The following is a 16,294-nucleotide window of genomic DNA, read 5'->3' as shown; positions in this document are numbered from 1 at the left end:
GTTTCAAGTGTACAATTCTGTAATACATCGTAATCTGGTTTTAAAAAATCACATGGTTAGATTTGGTATGATTTGCTTATAGTACTTAGATAACTGTAATTTTGCTTTATTTGGTTAGTTACGTGGGGAGATATGAAGATTGAAGCATAACGTATGTTGCTGCTGTTGATAAGCAGATATCCTATCATCGTGGTTTATTTGACCAATTAGGAAGTTAGATTGTAAGTTTCTGGAAAGCAGGAGACTGGTTCTTCTTCATCTTAGAGTTAGGTGCAATTCCCTACAGACAGTAGCTGCTCAGTATTCTCTGTTGATCTTATGAACTTGGTTGAAGCTGCATGTTTATGGTCAGACCAAATAACCCAGAGCAAGTTTACTTGGAATAAAACTACTGACCCTTGTTACTTTACTCCGCGCATGTGGTGCATTTCCCAAATGCACAATGAAAGACGTGACCAGAATGTGTGGCCAGTTGGTGCTATTACCTATGAGGGGAGGTAATCGCTGAGGGTGGTGCTACAGAAATCTCACTGCATAGGCCTAGGCAAGAAAGAAAGGTTTGAGGCAGATTCTCTAAGATTTGATTTCTTGTTGTTTTAAAACTTTCTTCTGAGCGATTTGGGATTGTACGGAATATATAGAGTGCCGTGGTTTTTGGATGGCGTAGAACCTGGGTTAGAATGTAATGGATGCTCTGAAGGGACTTCATTTAATGTAAAACCTTGACTTTTTCGGATTTTCTAATGAAGTAGCATTTGATTTTTTTGAAGTAATTTAATGTTTGGCGTCTATTGTTTTGCAATCATACTTTGAAAGACTTTCTCCACTACAAGATAATGAAAAAAATTTCTATGTTTCTTCAAGTTCCTTGGTGGTTTCATTTTGTACATTTTTTGCTTCATTTGGAACTTCTTTTGGTATAAGGGGTGAGGTAAGTACTCAATTTGGTTTTTTCCCCCCAAAGGATATGCAGTTGTTAACAGTGGCATTTAATGAAGAATCCTTACCCCAGAGATTTCAATGCACATTCATTTTATACTGAGTTCCTAGATATGTATTACTTTCCACATTTTCTAATCTGTCCCATTATAGATTTATTTACTTAGGAGTCACCACACTATTTTAGTTATTGTAGCTGTGAGGTATTTCAGTATCTCATGGGGATACGCTTTAGTCTTTTTCAGAATTGTCTATTTTTGCTTGTTTTTCCATAAGAACTTTAAAATTAGCTTGTCTAGTTCCTAAGAGAATTGTTGGGGATACTTAACAAAACCTTCCTCTATGATGAATCACACTTGGTTCTTAGAGCCCCACCTGTATTATACATCTGGAGAGACTTAGTTTTAGACCTAGGTCTGACATTAACTGACTTCGTAATAAAATACTGGACTCATATTTTACACGTTTGCAGGTGCTTTTAAAGAATTACTGTGTACTTGCAGTTTTTTTCTTTCTCCTTTCAGTCACCAGATATAACTATTATAAGAATCCTCAAAAACTTTTAGCATTTCAGTGGGGTCCTGATACTTGCAAAAGTTGGAAACAACTGAATTAGAGTTCTCTAAGCTCTTTTTTGTTCTAAAACTCACTTCTAAATAAATAAAAGGTATATCATCAATGCAATCAGGGATTGAATTTAAATCTTTGTAGCCACTAAAAGGGCTACTCTACTTAGAGAAACTACAGAAATGATTCTTGGCAAGATCATCTGTCTGTTTCTTTCTTTTCCTCTGTAAGCAGTTGGTGTTTTGAAAGGAAGCATATTGTCTAGATTTTCAAAGTTCTCTAAAAACAGGATGGGGGAATGTGTTATTTTCGAAGCATGTAACGTGATTGCATCTTCAGCAGAATTAAGTGCTTTGAAAGCTTGAATTCTTTGTGTTGTCATAGTTGACTACTGTGATTGAAATAAGTATGTATGTGTCTTCTTCCCTTTCTGAGTGTTCTTTGTTAGGTTGAGCAAGGACACTGAACAGAGTGATTGGTTTATGGGTAAAGACTCTCAAGGCTGTGATAATTCTCAAAAGTCAAACTTTATATTTTGAAGGGCAAATCAGGTCTCTAGTTTATACAATTCCGTAACAGATTGGAAAATAAGGGAACAAATGATGAGAGAAAATTGACCTTCATCTGTTGGTGAATGGCAATCACCATTAAATTAAAATGAGTTTTTAAAGTGAATAGAGTTTTTTGTTGTTGTTTTTTTGCCCCTTTTGGAAAATTACTTTCAGGATTCATTGATTGAAAATTGCTACAGGGCTTTAAAAAAATCCTAAGACAATTTACCAGAAATACTATAGTCCTGTCAAAGATAATATTTTGACGTAGAGGGTGAGGTTTGAGATTTGTTGAGTCTGGTTATTCCAGACTCAATCTGTTTAAGAAATGGAAATAATGTTCTTAAGCAAGAGGACATATGATAGTCAGATAAACTGATAAAATTACCATTATTGAAATTAGAAAGATTAGTTTAGAGAAGGGAATTTAGGAAAAATGAAAACATAAGCAGAAAATAGTCCTGCAGTGTAAATTTGAAAACTTCAAAGTGAAAGTCAGTGTACTGAGTTCTCACATGCTGTTTGTGTGTGAAGATAGGAAAACCCTAGGCCAGGATGTGGGTCTTCTTAAGGTAAAGCTCTTGGTGGGAGCGGAGAGTTTTGTTCACGAGCACATACAACTAGAGTAACCGGGAATCGAGACTCGGAGTCCCAGTTCCCAGTTGTGGGCTGGGGGTCGGAGAGGTTGATGACTGGCCTGTTTCCAGTAGTGTCTGTCCTGGCCAACAGGTGAGGGTAGGGGTCACTAAGTCCAGGGTTTACAGGGGTCATTAACCCCTTCTTTTTCTAAAAAAGTCAAACTACCCCCTAATTAACTTCCATGTCAGTTGTCATCACAGAGTACATTTTGGGAAATACATGGTTTTTCCTTCGAGTCTAGTTTGATCTAGCGGATCCTTTGCAGTCTTAAAAAGCTTAACTTACAGTTTAGACTTCCACCAGTGAAGTGTAAGAGTGCCTGTGCACCCCCATGCTGGCCAGCACTGGGATTTTTCCTATGTTTTACTCTTTGTTCTTCTCATAAGTGAAACCGGTATAACACTTGGTGGCTTCAGTTTGCATTTATTCACTGGTGTGTGAGGTTGGGCATTTTTTCACGTCTACTTTTATATTCATCACTGCATGGATAGTTACTTAGTTTCTTTCTGCTTTTGTTCAGCTAAAGTGCTGGGCTACGGGGAGTCTTATGTTTTGTGAAGAGTATTAGTTTGGAAAAGTTTCAGCTTGTTTTATCAGGCATCAAATTTAGCACGGAAAATGGTTCATCTCAGGACTGGCTTAGGTGGAGTGGGGTGGGCAGGTGCCAGCAAAGCATTAAAGGCCCCCCCCCCCATATCCTGGTAGACAGCAAACGGGTACTGCAAACTTAGCTCAGCAAACGGGTACTGCAAACTTAGCTCAGCAGGGATCGATCACTGTCTGGCTTAGAAAGTTTCTTATGTAGGCAGGAGGCAGAGTCCTATGGAGGCTTAGAGATTTCTCCTGGTGTGGTATTGTCAACAGATGCATGTGTATGAGGGGTCTGGCTGTTTATTTAACATCAGTTGAATATCAAGAATAAAATTGGTACCATGATTTTGCCATTGGTGGAGTGATTTTGCATTATCTAATATTTAAATCTTTCCTGCTGTTGTTTCTTCAGAGCACAACATAGCTGCACAGATTTATGGGCATACTTCTCTTGAAATTCAGTTAAAAACAATCGTGTTAGTGTAGGTTGGGGTGTGATGTACCTCTTCCTCCGAGAGAATGTTAGATCTTGAGCTTTGGGTCGCTTGTCTTGAACACAGTTAAATATACTCAGTTTGGCTCAATGTTTCTTTAGATTTTTGATATTAGTGAGCAGCACTGTTGTCATGCTTCTTACATTGAATGAAAGCCAGAGTCGTGCTGTCGAAGGCATTTTCTCCTTTGTTTTGCGTGAGTTCTTTGGCCACCCTCCCTTCTGGATTTCTGCCAGTTTCGATGAAAGTTTACCTCCTGAGCTCTGTACAGGAGTGAATGGAAAACATAAACATGCTTTTGCTCTTGTGTGTGTAACTTTCCCCCTCCCCTGTGACCTTTCCCAACCAGTTCCTTCGGAAAAGCTGAAACTGAAGACTCATATCTGAATAGCATTCTAACAGTTTTTCTCATTAATATGCTTTGTCAGTCCTCACTTTGCAAGAACTTGTCAGGATGTTCTTGGTTTGAAGCCTGGATGCTTTGATTGCTGTCCTGCTCGCTTCTTACCCATGACCCTCTACTGAGAAGGTTTTGTCCCCCTTACTTAATTTAATCACATGCAGAAAAAGAGGTTTGACTTCTAATTATTTCTGGACTAATAAGATTGCTATCTCTTACTCTATATAAAGAGGTAATACAGTATTCGCTTTTGCTTCAGTGAGTTTTTTGAATTTTGACCTTTTGGAGGAAAAAACCTAAAGAAAGGTGGGAAATTGTTGATTATTCTTTCCAAATGTCTTTTATTCTGCAGATGTTACCTATAGGTCCTAAACCAGAAATATCCCCTAAATATCTACTCCTAGCAAGCAATCTGGATGCGATTTAAGTGCAAGACAGATCTAGGTGAGAGCACCAGATGAGATCACCACGGAAATGGGCCAAAGACACAAATACATCTAGAATCTGGTAACCTCATAATTCTCGAGTTTCTGCTGTATAAAAAGTAGAAATGAAATGCCACAGAAACTTCATTCTTTCAGCAAGTAGTTATTGAACACCTATGTGTCACGTACTGTTCTGTGGGTACATCAGTGAACCAAATATTAAAACGTCCCTGCCCTCCCTTCACAGCTGACATTTTAATGGGAGAACTAGGCAGTGAGAGAGAGACGTTTTAGTGACACACACACACACACACACACAGACACACACACACAGCATATCGGAAGATGATAGGTGTTAAAAAGAAAAAGAAGTCATTGAAGAGAAGGGCAAGGGGTAGAGGAGTTACAATTATATTGAGGTGGAGTCGGAGAAGATAGTATTTGAGCAGAGATTTGAAGGAGGGGTGAGGGACAGAGCCTTGGGGGTGTGGGGCTGTGTGGGGAGGAACATTCCAGGAGAGGGCATGGCGAGTGCCAAGGTCTTACTGTGGGGTGCTCCCTGGGGGGTAGGGAGAACAGGGAGGAGACCTGAAGTAGAATGAAGGAAAGAGATTGAGAGCAAGAAATGAGGACAGAGGGGTAAGAGAAGGGAAGGACATGGGTCATGTAGCTCTTTTTGGTCATTGTAAAGGTTTTGGCTTTTACCTGAGGGAGCTGAACAGCCATTGGAGGGTTTCAAGTGGAGGAGAGACGTGATCCGGCTTCCTTTTGGACAGAATTGCTCTGGCGTCCCTGTGGAGGAGCAGAGGCTGTTGGGAACACAGAGAAGAGGCAGGAGACCAGGTGGTGGGCTAGTGGAGCCTTACTCATCAGGTGAGAGCTGACGGTGGCCAGGGCTAAGGTGGGAGCTGTTGGGGTGGGAGGAGAGGTCTCACTTTGACATATTTAGAAGGTAGAACAGCCAGTAGGATTCGTTGGTGGGGAGGCATGTGAGGGACAGAAGGTAAGGCTGTCTCAGGGGTTTTGACCTGAGCAGCTGCAAATGTGGAGTTGCCATTAACTGAGCTGGGGAAGACTGAAGGCCAGATTGCAGGTGGAGATGAAGGGTTCACCCTGGGCATGTTAAATTTGGGGTGTGTGTCAGACCTTCCCCGTGAAGATGTTGAATTAGTTGTTGGGTCCACACACACTGTTTGGAAGTTCAGGGGCGTGGTCTCAGCTGGAGATGGAAATTTGGGAGTTGTCAGTGTACATTTGTCGACAACACCACGAGACTGGTTGAGATCCTGAAGGGAGGGAGTGTGGGCAGAGGCGAGGAAAGGTCCAAAGACTGAGTTGTGGCGCTTCAGATTGGGGAAGTTTTAGGAGCAGTGGGGCATTGGTGACTTTAGCTCTTGGTTACTCCTTAACGTACTTGCTTCCTTGCCTGGTTCATTGTGACATTTTAACCCCCGAGTACTCAGCTGTTACTTCAGGATGGACTTCTGACTGAAGGGTATTAGGTAGTAGTTCTGAGGGACTGAGAGAGAAAGAGGAAGTTGTTTTTCTCTTTTGCTAGCTGGGTCAGAGTGATTCTAGGTTTTTCTGAGCTCTGCTTGATCTCCATCCTGGTAAGCGTTGCTGTATTATGGCTTCAATCAAGTTTATGATGTCACCAATCTCTGCAAACTACTTTACTTAATCATCCTCTAATAACACAGTATCGCATTCTGACAATTGATTTTTTTAAAAGTAAGTAATTAATTTAAATTATATTTACTTTTCAGGAAATATTCCAGAATACTAGGAATATTTTTGTAGTTTTTTTTTCTTTTCTTCTTTTTTTTTTTCTGGTGGCCAGGTTTGGGGGGAATGTGAATCCCAGTAGTTTTCTTCATAGAATTATATAGTACTTTTTACTTTACAATGGTTTCTCAATTTATCTCTGGTATGGGGACATTCTTATCAGTTATCTGTAAGGTAATATTTTGAGAATATTTAGCTGTGTATGTATGTATGCGTTTTAGATATAGATAAATTATTTTCAAAGGGTGTTTTGGTAGTATGTTGTACAATTTGGGTTAGTATTTTCAGTGCTTTACCTCCAGTTTAGTCTTTTCAAAAATTGCTTAGCAAGCTAACGTTTTGCATTATGGGAACTGGTCCTTAAGTTTCATAGCGTTTTGAGTACTGTTTCTAGGGGACGTTGTGATTTTTAAGGGAGTCCGTGCCATACAATATTGGTTCAATGTGTATGTGTGTGGAATGGGGCAGAGGGTTGTACTGTAATGAAAATGGAAATGTAAACAATATCACCTTAGTTTATATATGGAAGGATCATTTATCTTGTGAAAATTTCTACTCTTGGTATCACTGAGGAGTTCATTTTGGTTCAAAGCAACTCCGAAGCAGCATGGGCCTCCTTACACACATTGCTTTCCTGTCCTTCCTGAGTTTTTGGGTTGAGGGTGAAAAAGATAAGAGGTCGTCAAAGTTTTGTGTCCTGAGTATGCTGAAAGACAAACTCTAAAGAGCCTAAGAACTTTCCATTTATAATTATACCTTTATTTTTCTAGATCATTTACTAAGCCACTTGCAGTTTGCTTTGTTTTTAATTTTTATTTTACATAATCTTTTACTGTTAGCCTTGCAGTTCATTTATTTTAAGTCAATTTGAGATACTTTCACTCAATTGATAATATTCTCGGGTTATATCACCTGTTATCTTTGTCTTATTAGTATGAATTTCATATGTGATTCTCTTGTAGATTTATTTATTGCCCCTTTCTGGTTCATTTTTCAGTAGAATCTAAACTCCCCAAAGACTTTAGCTCTTTGGAACAGTCTTTTACTGCATTTTATTCCTAGTACCTAAGTACTAGTATACAGTAGTCAATAAACAGTCGTACATAAATAAATACTGTAGATACTATTTTGTGTGCTTTTCCATTTAATGTCATAAGAATTTTATCACATAATTAAAAAGTTTTTTTAAAATGGTACATAAACGTTGTTTAACAATTTATTTTATCAGTCATAATTTGCTTTGAATAAATTCTTTTGTTTGGCATATTTAGTTTCTGCTGTGTTTTATTATTATAAGTAACACTGAAGGGAATATCTTTGTGTATAAACGTTTGGCCACATTTCTGTTTATTCCTTTAGGATGATACATAACTAAAAGAACTTTTAGTTGAAATAATTTAATAATTTAAGCCTCTTAACGTGTATTGACAACAAAAGTATAACAATTTATCCTCCCACTGGCATTTGAACAGAGGCCCTTTCTCCTAGAATTTGATCTGCAATGGTGATTTCTTCCCATTTTGTGTTCACTCCCTGTGGCAGTGCCATCTGTTGCTGCCCTGTTCCTTTCCTTCAGTTACATGCCAGTTGATGGTTTGTGGCCTCTCACTCCAGGCTTTCACTTTGTATTTACCAGGTATCTGGAGGTGCCCCTGCACCTCAAGTTCACCATTCCCAAGAAGATAATTATTATCTTTCCATAACCATCCACTCCCTACTGCTCTGCTCCCTTTTGAGTTAAGTGAAGGTAAAGTCTTTTCCCCATCCAAGTTGGTCGTGCAGGCGTGAGTCTCAGTTCTTTCCTTTTCCTCTTTGTCCTTAGCTAGTTTCTGTATGTCCCTTTATTTCTACATCTTTATTTCTCCATCCTTATTTCTACACCTCAGTCTCAGCTTATTTCCTGGACTATCATTGCCCTCACCTACCTCCTTGATCACTTTTCGTTAGTACATCACTATCCCTGCCAAAGTTATCTCCCTCAAATGCCCCTCTTCTGTTGCTTCCCTCAATGAAGTTCCTTCAGATTGTCCCACTTCCGGAAACTGCTCTGCCTGCCCTCTCCACAGTCTGCCCTTCATCATTTCCTCGGGCTTTGTTCCCCTCCTGCATATTCTCCCGCTGGCTGGGCCCTTGGTGCTCCAGAGAGTCTTGTGTTAACTCTCATGACTTCTGTGGCCGCTGGCTGGATTCTGCTTAGAACTGCCCGCACTGGTCACTTAACATTCATCTGCAAATTCAGCTCCAAGAAGGCTTTCCCTGCAGACCGTTTTCCAGAGACAGCTTTCTTCTCTGTTAAGTGCTGCTAGGGCTGGATCTTCAGTATCACCTGTTGGCAAATATTTATTTAGAGGTTTGTATGCCACGCTGTGTGATTATTATTTATCTGTGATTTCATGGCACTTACCATGGAGACTATTGTAGAAAAGATGCTTAACAAATATTAGTTGAAGGAATGAATATCTCAGCAGAAACATTCTTTGAGTTGATGTCTTTTTGGTGTTCTTCCTTTCTTCCTGCTTCTGTCTGGTATCATTTCCACTCAGTCTGAAGAACGTCAACATTTTTTGTCGTGTAGATCTGCTCTGCTTTGGTTTGTCAGAAAATATCTTTCAATTAAAAAGGAATCAGACCTTTTATTTTTAAATAATTATAGTCTCACCGGAAATTGCCCCAAAATTAGAGTCCCATGTACCCTTTACCCAGCTTGCCCAGTGGGGACATTTTATATATAGCTGGTAGTACAATAGCAAAACCAGGAAACTGACATTAGTATATTACTGTTATTAACCAAGCTACAGACCTTATTCACTGTTCACTGTAGTGTAGATTGCATCGGTGTGTGTGTGTGTGTGGGGGGGTGCTGCAGTTTTATAACGTGTAGATTTGTGTAACCACTGCCACAGTTGAGATGCAGTGCTATTCCATCATTGTACAAGCTCCCCCTCGTGCTGTTTCTTTGTAATCTCATCCACCCTACCCCTGGTCCCTGTACCCTGTTCTCCAGCTCGATAGCTGTGTCATTTTGAGAATGTTACATACATGGGATCATACCGCGTATGACCTTTTGAGATTTAGCTTTCTCATTAGGCTAAAGCCCATAAGGCCCATTCAGGTGGTGTTTGTATCAATAGTTCATTGCTTTTTATTGCTGAGCTGGACATCATTGTATGGCTGTACGAGAGTTTGTTCAGCCATCCACCCAAACGACAGTTGAGCTGTTTCCAGTATTTTCATATTAGGAATAAAACTGCTATGAACGTTTGTGTATAGGTTTTTGTATGAACGTAAGTTTTCATTTCCCTGGGATGATACATACCATGAGTATAATTACAAGGTTGAATGGCAAGTGCATATTTAGTTTTGTAAGAACTTGCCACACCATTTTCTGGAGTAGCTGTACCATTTTACATCCCTACCAGCAATAGATGAGTGATCCAGTTTCTCTGTATCCTCAACAGAATTTGGTATTAATCGCTACTACTTTTTATTTTAACTCTTCTAATAGGTATCCAGTGATATCTCATTGAGGTTTTAATTTGCTTTTCTCTATAGCTAATGATGCTGACTAACGATGTTGTCCATGAATAGTAATGATTGGCATCCATATATGCTAGATGGGAGGCCTTTGTTGCATAGTTGGTTTCCAAATATTCGCTCCCAGTTTGTTAGTTTGCTTTTCATCCTCTTCATAGTCTTGCACAGCTCAAGAATTGTAAACTGTGATGCTTTTGTTTTTGAAAGTATTTTTGCTGTATAAAAGATTGTGTGTGACAGGGTTTTCTTTCTTAGCATTCTAAACTTGTCAGTCTATTGTATCCTGACTTTCATGATTTTTGACAAAATATAGCTTTCTTAAATGTAGTCCTTATTGCTATTTCCTATATCCAATATGGTTTCTTCCCGTCTGTTTGCTTTGAATATTTTATTTTCTCTTTATCTTTGGTTTTCAGCAGTTTGGCTTTGATGTGCCCAGGTGGGGTTTTCTTTGTATCTATCCTCCTTGGATTTGAGCAAGCTTCCTGGATCTGTGGGTTGAAATCCTTCAAGACATTTGGATCAGACATTATTTCTTCAGGTATTTCTTCTGTCCCATTCTCTCCTTCTTTGCCTTATGGGACTCCAATTACACATGTATTCAAGCCGTTTGATACTGTTCCACGGATCTTGGGAAGTTTCATTATTTGTTTTTAATTGCTTTTCTTTCTTAAAATTTGCAGAACCTCCTCCTGTGTCCAGTTTGCCATTAAGCGCATTGAAGGAGTTCTTTATTTCTAAAGATGTGATGTTTATTTCTAGCTTTTCTATTTATTTATTTTTTAAAAATTCCCACATGTATGAGACTACCTTTCTCCCCAAATCTCTTCAGCAGCAGATATTTTCACTTAATTTTTGCTTATCTTGTGGCTATGAAATGATATGTCATTGTTACTTCATTTGCATTTAAGCAAATATATTTAGCTATCTAGTTCTGATTTCATTTTGTGGAAATTCTTCACTGTTCATGGTCATCTGCCCATCTTCCACAAAATCCTTTAGTACATTTATCCTAGTTATGTTTGCTGATTGCAGTATCACGGTTATATATGGGTCTATCTCTGTTGACTGTTTTTTTCTCTTGTCTATGAATTATGTTGTTCATGTCTCAGAATTTTTAATTGCATGCTGGACGTTGTATATAGAAAACAGGAAAGACTGGGGAATATCTACCCCCAGAAAACGGCCTGTCACGCTGCTAAAGTGGGGCACTGAGCTGGGTCTGGGCTTTGTAGCAGCTGTAAATTCAGTTCATCATTAGCTTCAGATATTTTGAGAGTGGGGTCAGGACTTTATTTTCAGCAGAGCTTCAGAATGAGCCCCAGCCAGACCTTGGAGATCTCTTTATGCTTAGACAAGCTGCCAGCTTTCTGAGCAATGGGAGATCTCTCTTTGTTTTATAGCTTGGCTGCTAGTTCTTTTTGGACACTGATGAATTCTCTGCTCTCTCCGGTCTGTGGTTTTCGGTTCCTCAGGGGATCTCTCTTTGCTGTATTGTTCTTTAGAGGGATTTCTCTCAGTGCTCTTGCGTTCCTTCTGGTGTAGGTCTGCTGCTGTGCATCCAGAGAAGTTCTCAGGTGCCTGAGATGGTAAGTCTCTCAGCTCTTCTGCTCGTCTGTTCTTTCTCCATGTGCACTACCCGTGTGTACTTGGTAAAGACCGTCGGGAAAGAGTTGGCAGGTAGGTGCAGACTTGCTGTGCTTCGGGGCTCCTTGAGATTCCAACTCATCATTTTAGCTCACATGTAGACGTTGAAAGTTTAACAGTTCAGTTGATATTTTCTTACCGTTACCTATGGCAGATTCTTCTTCCTGTCATTCTGCAGGGATGAAAACAACTGTGGATCACTTCTTTCCTAGGAAGGCCATGTCAGTATTTGGTATTTACTTCACTAAGGTTTCTTTGTGTTCTGAGTTTTCTTATGGGTTTTTTTTTTTTCCCTTAAGTCTTTGGTTTTATGGCTTTATTCAGCGTATACTCATTGGGAAATTTTCTTTATTAATTTTTTTTCTTAGCTATAAATATGTTTAACATTTTGTTACTGAAGTATTGATGGTATCTGTATTAATTTCTCATTGTTAGGTAACCTGTTGTCTGAAGCAGTGGTCTTCAAAACCTTTTGATTATGTGCTTCATCATAAAGAATATGAGCACATTATTAACCAATGTTACCCCAACAAATTTAATGAAAAAGTAATTTTAAAAATGAGCACAGACCCCCAATGTATGTATATCCTACAAATTACATACGTTAGCTTATTGAACTGTATTTTCACATTTAAGACATGCATTATATATAATATCGATAAAAATTTTTTAAATTTATTTTGTTTTCATATGATACTGTTGATAATGGATATAAATATTTCAGTTCATTGTTTTGATGATTTTGAAAAATGTTAAATTGATTTTTTGTAGATCTGCTTAGATCATGATTGTTTTTAATGCATCTTGCTGACAGGAAGGGATCATATATGGACAAGTGTCAACCTTGCCATTTTCTTGTTAGTTTATTCTTGTATTATCAGTATTGTTTTTGATCCTTTTGTTGTTGTTGTTGTTGTTCTAGGAATCTTTTCTTTTTTCCTTTTCTTAACTCCTCCTCCACTTTGTGAGGCTTAGTTTTGTTAAAACTGGTTAAATTTGTAATTCCACTTGCCTGAAACCCTGCAGAATGTCATAACCTGCTGACAACTTTCGGAACTGGAACTCTATTTCCTGACAGGGTAGTTTTTTACCTTGTGTGATATGTGACTGCTGATCTATGGCCCATATGAAGACATGATGTCTTACATATATTAACTATGAGTAAAACTTCACTTCTTTCTCTCCTCCCATTCAGTCATTGTGGCCCCATCCACCCCCACCCCCACCCCACCCCCACTGGTGCCCTGCACTTTCTAGAAGGTTGCCCTAGATTACTAGAGCCAGTTGGGAGCAACTCCTCCTTTCACATTCTCAGAGAGATATCATTGCCTTTGTTCAGGCAACTCTTTTATTAACCCTGATAGAGTAGTTGTTCCCTGGGATCCTGAAGGGCCCCTTCTAGGGATCCTTCTGGAAGGATCCATCTGTGTAATGTTATAGAATGGACATTACAGTCATCTTACAGGATTTGATTTATTTAGACAATGGAAGCAAAATATTTCCAAAGGTACCATCTACTATAAATGGACTGAGGACTTCAAACCTTGCCACTTAGAAGCGGTGGTAATAATATTCAGTTATCTGCTCCTTGAAAAGTACTCATTTGTTAATTGGGGGTTATAATTCCCACCTCCACCCTCCTCGGAGGATTAAATGATGGACTCCATGCAGAGGTATGCAGTGGACTTCCCAGGGCTTGAATGGCTCGTCTAGGTTACTGTACAGAGAGATTCTGGAATTTACCTGTCGTGGTGGAGTGCACAGGAAGGTGAGTGGAGTGAATACCTGATAGCTTTCCATTTCCTGAGTTGTCTTTAATTTCAAATGAAGGAAGATGGGATAGACTGCTTCCAGTCTCCGGAAGCAGGTTTTCTAGCTTTGAATCTCAACTCCATTATGTACTGTGGGACCTTGGGCGAATCACTTAACTTCTCTGTTCCCTAGTTTCCGCTTATATTTTTAAGTGGAGATAATAATAGCATCTCTCTCAACAGGGTTGTGGTGAAGATTAAGTGAGAGCCAAAGCACATCAAGCACTTAAGCAGAGCACCAGGCTCGCTATGGCAGGCTCCATAAGTGTTAGCTTATGTGCTACTGTGTGTCTCACATTCTTCTCTTTTAAATGCCTTTCTGTGTGGGCAGCTTTCAGCCCAGCAAAGAATACATGCTACAAATCCCAACTAAAAAGGGTGTTTTAAATAAGAAATCTTACAACATTCACAGGAGTTGGGATGCTTTTTCTTTTGTGGGGTCGTTAGTTTCGGAGGCCAGATGTGTTGGGCTCCTTTTGATGCCTTGAATCTCCTGGTGTTGGCGTCATCAGCAAAGGAGAACAGGACTATCCGCCCTGTTCTTAGTTCCATCACCTGTTTCCTCCCAGAAGGAGAGGTCCACAGGTCAGGTGAATCTGAAGGTGGTTTCCCCTCTTCAGGTTCTCCCCCCACCTTCTCACTCTGTCTTCCTCCCTTTCCTTAATTGTTACAGGAGCAGGGTGTCTGGTGGTGGTGAGTTCTTTCTTGGCAGCAGGGTAGAGACCATCAATATATAGTAGTTTTTTGAGACTGACCATGCTTCAATTTATATGTTATGAGGTAGAGAGGACCATAGTATGTTGAAATGACATGATTTTGGTAGTTGAATTGTAAAGCCTTTTCAGTATTTTTAGGCGCAATCACTTATTCACTTGCTTTCAGAGGGAATTTTTAAATTGCTGACTACTTTTTGTTAAAAAGATTTAAAGGGTCTTTAATTTTAAGCATTGAGATTGATACAAATGGTATTTAATTTCTATATTTGCAATACATCCAAATCGATACAATTATACATCTTCGACATCTGAACTATATGGTATTTATTTTATTAAATGTCCTCAGGGGTTGTGAGGGGAGAAGATAAAATTGGATATAAAACTTGCTAGAGTGTGTTTTAATTTCAAGTCTAGACTATCCCTGTGTATAGGCTGGTGCCACTTTAATTTCCTCAGTTTACTTGGTATGTGGAATCATTCAGTTATTTCCTTGTGACCTGTGTGCTGAAAGGCTCTAGAGAGGTGAGGCTGACCTTTGGGAGAGTGGGTGCTTCTTGACTTAGAGAGCTGAATGCTGTTGACTACTGGGGATTGTGGTGGGTGAAGGAGAGAATAGAGGCAGAATCTGGACCTTTGATACCTTCACACCTTCTGGGGTGACAGGTTTAGCTAGCATTTGATGCAGAATTCAAGCTATTAAAAAACTGCGAAAGGGAAAGCAGCTTTCCTTAGTTAACATGAGGATTTCAAGTATCAAAATACCTACTGTTAGGCACATTTCTGCCCTTTTGGTGGTGAATGGGCCATCATTCTCTTTACCTGTAGAAATCATAGAAAAACGGGGTCAGGCTCATCCACTACGTTGGCCACTCGCCACAGCATCTGCTTGTCATTTGGAGACAGCTGAATGCGATGACCATAACTCAAGAATGAGAAGACACGTGTCCTCTGTATACACAAATGCGATGTATCAGGACTTCCCCGTGGCTACAGCGGCCCAAGTGACACTGACTGATGGTGGCAAGTGTGCTTCTCACCTCCTTGTTTGAGGGCAGGTACATGCTTAGCTGTGGTTGTCGAGGGTTAGCAGCTACCATTTACTAAGCCTCTGCCAGCTCACTGGGTTCCTTGCCCATAATCACTCATCCTCCCCTTCTCATTATACTCTAAGGGGAGGCCTGAGGCCTGTTTTACAAGTGGGGAGGTTGAGGGACTAACTTGCGCAGAGTCCAAAGCTTTTGGGGGTGGACCCAGGTGTGGAACTCAGATCTCTGATGCACACACCTGTTCTTTGCCCTTTCCCATGCAGCCCCTGCCCCTGGAAAATGTTTCCTACAAGATCACAGTGGATGCCACTAATTAAATGATTATCACTTAATCACTAGGAGACGGAATTTCATGTTAGGAATGTTGTAGTTACTTTCTAGGTGACTGAAATGTTAACACTCATTTCTGGTTGGTGACATTTTCCCACTGTTTCTGTCTTCTCGTCCGTAAGCTCTGGCGTCTTGCGATGCGGTGGTGAGCCACTGTCCCTGATTACTTTAGATATAGTGTACCTTAGGGTTTGACCAGAGGCTCAGGAGAATTGAATGTGGATATGTCGTAAAATGTTACTGCTCTGTTTGTTAGTCTTGCTTGAACACACGGGGTCCCCTGTGGGTGGAGGTTTATGGACCCATTTGGTAAAGTGGTTGCTGTTATACTTTACCCTAGGAGGAAACAAATAACTGAGTGGCTTGTCAAATTGCACATGAAATCTTTATGTCAGGCTTTGTATTACATAGCTAGCTTTGAAATGTATTTTGATTCTGGGATATGTAAAAATTGTCATGGTAATGAAAAAAAGAAACCTCTGCAATGCAGCATTTACATCTGCTGTTTCCATCTGGTAATGTGCAGATTCCTAAGTATTTTTGTTCATTTATATCATAATTTTCTTTGTCCAAACTTCAGATTCAGCATCTGTAATGAAGCCAGATGGTAACCCGGATTTGGTTCTGATCCGTTTGCTATCCCACAGGGGTCGATTGCTGAGTGTGTGGCATTTTAGTCTGGCTTGTCGTACTGTTTAGTGTGGCTTTGAAGAGGAAGGATATGGGGTCCCGGGGAAGTACGAGTGACTGCAGCTGGTCCCTATGTTACATGTGTCTTTCTCTTGAAATAGCTTTGGAAATGCTATTTGAGACGAAGGT

At 39.8% G+C, this 16,294-nt stretch overlaps 1 protein-coding gene across 6 annotated transcripts in view; it reads left to right on the top strand.

The window, feature by feature from the left end:
* The window catches only part of WASF3 (WASP family member 3), a 130,877-nt gene that overhangs the window by 31,888 nt on the left and 82,695 nt on the right, over nucleotides 1-16,294 (top strand). Inside the window, exon 1 of one of the 6 annotated variants that reach the window (XM_081046479.1) lies at nucleotides 516-931. The exons of 3 other annotated variants lie outside the window; for them this stretch is intronic. The gene's annotated coding sequence lies outside the window, so the exon portion shown is untranslated. Of the gene's footprint in view, nucleotides 1-515; nucleotides 932-11,386; nucleotides 11,606-16,294 lie in introns of those variants that run through there. 2 more of the 6 variants (XM_081046478.1, XM_081046480.1) reach the window with 2 other exon arrangements.

The sequence above is a fragment of the Rhinolophus hipposideros genome, assembly GCF_964194185.1.
Source record: "Rhinolophus hipposideros genome assembly, chromosome: 4".
Taxonomy (NCBI): Eukaryota; Metazoa; Chordata; class Mammalia; order Chiroptera; family Rhinolophidae; genus Rhinolophus; species Rhinolophus hipposideros.
Note: the sequence above shows the minus strand (reverse complement) of the source record. Positions and strands in the feature narration are given on the sequence as shown.